Source organism: Coffea arabica, chromosome 2e (genome assembly GCF_036785885.1).
Source record: "Coffea arabica cultivar ET-39 chromosome 2e, Coffea Arabica ET-39 HiFi, whole genome shotgun sequence".
In the NCBI taxonomy this organism is placed as follows: Eukaryota; Viridiplantae; Streptophyta; class Magnoliopsida; order Gentianales; family Rubiaceae; genus Coffea; species Coffea arabica.
This window is the reverse complement of record NC_092313.1, coordinates 13003754-13009753: the sequence shown is the minus strand read 5'-3', so window position 1 is coordinate 13009753 and position 6000 is coordinate 13003754. Positions and strand designations below refer to the sequence as shown.

General features: G+C 36.1%; 1 pseudogene; it reads left to right on the top strand.

The window, feature by feature from the left end:
• The first annotated feature begins 3214 nt into the window (after positions 1-3214).
• LOC140037194 (cytochrome P450 710A11-like) lies at positions 3215-4795 on the top strand (annotated as a pseudogene).
• The last annotated feature ends 1205 nt before the right edge of the window (positions 4796-6000 follow it).

Below are 6000 nucleotides of genomic sequence, written 5' to 3'. Positions count from 1 at the left end.
TATGGCACCTAAACATTCCTCCAAAAGTCAGGGTGTTCATATGGAGGGCATGCTCAGGTATTTTACCCACTGGACATAATTTAAATGCTAGAATAAGATGTGAAAATAAAAATTGCAAATGCTGTGGGTGTGAAGTGGAAACTAATAAACACATATTTTTTTAGTGTGAGTTTGCCCAAGAAGTGTGGAAAGGACTTGACAAACGGAAGTTGTTGGAGAACTCTTTTGCCCCTAATTTCAAGGAATGGTTTGGTTGGGTTATGATTTCACAAGGAAAGCAAGGAGCAGAGTTAGCAGCAGTAATTACTTGGTTAATTTGGAGATGCAGGAATGAGAGGATTTTTTAAGGAAAAGTAAGGGATGCGCTCAGGGTTGGTGAATATGCAATAGATTTCTTGCAGGAATATTGGAATTTACACTGCAAAGCTGAGTTACCAGAGACTGATAGTCTGACCAAGTGGGTAGCTCCAGAAGAAGGTATTTTAAAAATAAATGTTGATGGAGCCTTCTCTGACACTGGGGCTGGAATTGGAGTTGTGGTGAGAGACCATCAGGGACAAGTGGAAGCATTGATGGCTGAAAGAGTTTCTGAGGCCCTTAATGCAGAGCATGTGGAATGCTTGGCTTTTCTTAAAGCTTTACAGTTTGCCAAAGATTTTGATATTTCTCACCTCATTCTAGAAGGGGATGCCTTGGGCATTATCCAGAGAATCAATGTAGTACGAGTCTTGAGTTATCGGTGTTAGGTAACTTGATCAGAGGCATTAGAGATATGCGGAAGGATTTTTGTTACATACTGGTTTCACATGTAAGAAGGAAGAATAATTAATGTTTCTGCTCATTTATTGTCTCATTTGTCTCTGTCACTTGAGGGAAGTCACGTTTGGTTTGTAAACTTCCCAAAGGAGATTATGTACGCTGCAAATGCAGATGTACTTTAATGAAGTTCAGTTTCATTATCAAAAAAAAAAAAAAAAAAATCTATCCCAATCTCAGAAGTCGGAATATCGAGATAACCACGAGCGTGTTGATATTTTAAAGACACTATTTTGAGATTCTTAATATTGAGGATCAGTTTGCAGCCTCCCACATGCAATGTTGGCTGGCTAGAAAGTTGGACAACTAAAACCCTTGTGTGGTACAACAAGAGATCTTGTGTTCAAATCTTAAAATTATGAGCAAATTATCCGGATAGTCATCCAACTTTTTGAATAGTATAGTTTTGACCATCTAACTTTTAAAAATACGTATTTATCCTCTAATCTATCAAAATGATATCACATTATTGATTAGTTCATCAAGTAAGAGTATATGTAATTATGTATAGTGCTTCTGAAGTCAATTATGTTTTCTTTAATTCGTCAACTGTTGGAAGTCACAAATATTTATTTTTTTTCTTTTTCTTGAAGATCACAAGTATTTGATTTCAGTGTTTAGTTCTAAGGCATTGCATCTTCCTATGCAATTTATCAATACAATGCTTTCCGGGACTTCCTAACTTTATATTCTTATTAGTTTCCAATAGTTCTTTCTGTTAAACAGGCTGTCATGGGCACCATACCCCCTTTCAATTATTCACGGAAAGCTGTGATCTGAAGGCTTCAGAGGGCAACTTTAAATCAAGCCATGGTTGAGTAGTCTGCATTCTAACATCAAAGACAGTCTGTCATGAGCACCATGCCCCCTTTTAATTCTGGACGAGGGGCCTGGACGGTTGTCAGGCAGTTCTGGACGAGAGACAACCGTCCCAGGCAGTTCACGGCCTGGATGAGGCCTCAAAAATTTGTGCAGCTCAAATCACGTCTTGTAATTCGATTTTCACGCCGTGTGGGACCCATAAGAATGTGTTCTATTGTTACACCTTGTACAGATGATGTTACACTATGTACAAATGATGTTACATCTTCTGGAGCGGTTGTAAGAACAACCGCTCCAGCCCCGCGTCCTTTAATTCTTCGCCGTCAACTGTGATCTGTGACCTGCCAAAGACTTCAGAACAATTTTTTCTCTGACAAGACCATAAATCCAGAAGAGTTATTTATTTATATATTTATTTTTTGATAAAATTAATGGACCCATAGTTGTGGGAGCAGTAGAAGAAGAGTGAATTAGATAGGGAAAATTTTGAAAGCATATATATATATATATATATATATATATATATATATGTATGTATGTATATACATACACAACCGATGAAAACTCGAAGGCAATAAATCAAATCAAGACATATTAACAGAAGTATAAACATATTAATGTTAAGTCGGATTCTCTAATTTTTGTTCAAATTCTTCAACTGAAATGCAAATGCCCATGGCCTATTCTTTCAGAGCTAGAAGAGATTTTTCAAATGGTTAGTGTGATTGATAATGTCTCGCATACTTTTCGTGAAACTAATAAGATTGCCGATGCTTTATCTAATGAAGGGTGTGTCATTGGATATTCTTTGATTTACACACAAGAGTCGAAACTTCCAAAGGTATCTAGAGGGGAAATTCAAGTCAATAGATTAGGATTCCCATCTCTAAGGAAATGTAAGCGTTAATTTTATTTTATTTGGAATATTATTGTAACATCTTCATATACTTTCAGAGGTTAGGTTTATGTCTCCATCTATTTTAATAGTTAATAAAATTCGGAGCTGATATCCCTTTCCCGTGTACGGGTTTGCCATTAAAAAAAAAATCAAATCAAGACGTCCAAATGCATCCACATTCTACAACCCAACCTATGCAAGGCGAGTGAAGTTTACATGCCTTACATTAGGACCCAAAGAAATTATAAAGGTGCAATTCTGTTCTACAAATGGTATAACTCTACTGTTTTACAGCAAGAAAGAAATAATTAAGATCTGTATCCTCACTTTAAATTGTATTGTAATCACACAAAGTACATCAAATTTTCTAATGGAAACATGCTATATTCTTCCGATCCATGGCTATTATTGTCTCCCACGTCAACTAAACTTGGTGCTCAACAAAATAAAAAATAACAATAATAATAAGTTTGTGCTTAACGTGAACCACAATCGCTTGTGCCCCAGAATTTAGAGATTCTAGATTCAGATTTCCTTCCAAATTCTTCTTCTGTTGCTTAGAACCTAACCTTTCCCAGTTTGATTTCTTTTTTTTTTTTGTAAAAAAAAACCATAATCACTTCAATTGTTTATATACCTCCGTTCATACCATACTCTATTATGCTCGCTGTCAGCGTTTCTTCTCCCGCTCGTGAAAATTTCCAAACAGATCTTCCAAAACAAAGATGATAATGGAATCCATATTGGCCCTCCAATCAAATCCCTACATCATTGCGGTTGTAGTTCTCCTTCTCATTGAAGAACAATTCTCTTACCTAAAAAGGAAAAGCTTCCTACCAGGTCCAGCCCTGGTCCTTCCTTTCATAGGCAATGCAATTCCAGGGAGAAACAATCCACCTTAGCTCAATCCACCCCTCTGGGAATGTCTACAAACTATTTCTTTGGCAAATTCATCCTTTACATTTATTCAACCGAGCTGTCTCACAAAGTTTTCTCCAATGCCCGCCCTGATACTTTCCACATCGTTGTCCATCCTTTTGGCCAAAAATTATTCGCCGAAACTAGCCCAGTCTATCAATTCGGCCAGGAACACAAAGACCTTCGTCGCCGTGTAGTAAACTTTACTCCTAAGGGTTTAGCCACCTATAGTTCCATTCAGCAACGTATAATTCTCAAGCACTTGAAATCATGGCTTCTTCTCATCAAATCAGACCAAAAACCAATTCCTCTTCGCTTACTTTGTCGTGAAATGAACTTAGAAACCTCTCAGACAGTGTTTGTCGGGCCTTATTTAAGCGATGAGGCACAGAAAATATTTGACATCGGGTACAGTTTTTTCAATCAGGGCGAGATGACACTTCCTATAGACTTACCTGGATTTGGCTTCAGAAAAAGCTAGATTATCCGTTAAGAAACTTGTGGAAATCCTTGCATTTTGTGCTGTTGAGAGCGAGAAGAAAATGTAGAATTGAGAAGAGCCAACTTGTTTGATTGATTTTTGGATGCAGGAAAATTTGACGGAGAAGGCTGAGGCTGAAGAAAAATGAGTTGCTGATATTGATAAGAAATTCGATTCTACCAAAGAAGAACTTGGAGGCCATTTATTTGACTTCCTTTTCGCAGCTCAAGATGCATCAACTTCCTCACACTTGTGGGCTGTAAGTGTAACCTTTCTAGATTCACATCCTCGTGTTTCACAAAGAGTTCGATCCGAGGTGGAAAAATATTGGAACCCTTTATCCAATGAGCTGATCACGGTGGAGCAGATTAGGGAAGTGAAGTACACCGAGGCTGTGGAGAAGGAGGTGCTGAGAATAAGACCTCCAGCGACACTGGTGCCACACACAGTGGCTGAGGATTTTGCATTGACAGAAGATTATGTGATTACCAAGGGCACAATTGTCTTTCCATCAGTTTTTGATTCTTGTTTTCAAGGTTTCCCTAATGCTGATAAGTTTGATCCAGATCGTTTCATGGAGGAAAGGCAAGAAGACAAGAGGTTTACAAGAAGAATTTTCTGACTTTTGGATCTGGGGCGCACCAATGTATTGGGCAGAAATATGCAATTAACCATTTGAAGCTCTTTGTTGCAATTTTCACTACATTGATCGACTTCAAGAGGGCACGACAGGATGGTTGTGATGATATTGTTTATGTTTCAACCCTCGTTCCGAAGGACGACCGCAAAGTTTTTCTTTCTCAACGATGCAAGAGATTACCCTCTGTAGCATGAGATAAAGGAAAACATAACTCAGTAGCATGAGGGTTATTGAATGAAATGATATTTTCTATATAAAAAAATGCAGTAATATCCAATAATTAATCAAATTACTCTATCATTTAGACAATTAAAAGTTGAAAGAGATTAACAATGCAGTAAGAAGTGTGAATGTGTACATCCAAATAGTAAGTTAGGTGTCCATTAGAAGTATTACCAAGTGCTCTGGGCACCTATTAAAAAATTTTAAAAAAATAAAAAAACCAAGCATGTGTAAATTTTGAAACTAACTTTGTACATTTTTTTTAAACTAACTTTTACATTTAAATTCCATTTTTACTCGAATCAAAAAAGTACCCAAGCCCAACTGCCTAATTTATTTGATTAATAGCAGTTGGGCTTCATCTTGACCTATCAATATTAGGTTGAAAGTGTATATACAAAGCCCTAAGAGCATTTGGATTGTAATTTTATAGAATTTTTGTAAAAAAATGATAGGGTGCATATTGGTTAATGAAATAGCTAATACTTGCTTGTGATTTTGACCAAATATTGCATTATTAGATTGATTCTACTCATATTTGGCAATTGGTGTTGATTATGGGAATATGGCAAAAAAAGAGTAAAAAGTAATTTAATGAAGATATTTCCAGCAAAAGACTCTTAACCTATTCCACATAGGCGTGACAAACAAGGTTCCTATTCCAATTTAACTTCTAATTGTATCTTGACAAAAAGGTGGAGGCGTTAGTCCTTATTAATTAGTGTCGGTGATTAGTTAGGAAATAGATATTCTTTTCCTATTAGGAATAGGACTCTATTTTCCTTTTTATATAGATTAGTAGGTAGCAATGAAGAGGGAGAGGAGGAACGTCTTTGTTTTTGGGAGATTAGATATTAGTCTCGGCATCAAAAAAACAACGAGCCGCTTGTCTCTTTTCCTGGGTTATTTTCAATGAAGAGCAGTTAATTTTCTTATTCTAGTCAAGAGGTAACAAGGATTTGGTTTAACTATAGTTATGAGATTGCATTGTTTTCATCTGTTTCTTTTATTCTTTATTTGTTAATATTCGTATGTTTTATAATTTAATTTCTCATGGTTATTTCGTTGTTTGAATATCAAGAGCCTGATATTTAATTCAACCTAACAATCTATTGCTAATTAAGACAGTTAAATCTATAATTGTTTAATTATCTAAAATTAGTGGTAACTAATGTGATTAATTTCATGTGAGAGAATCATATA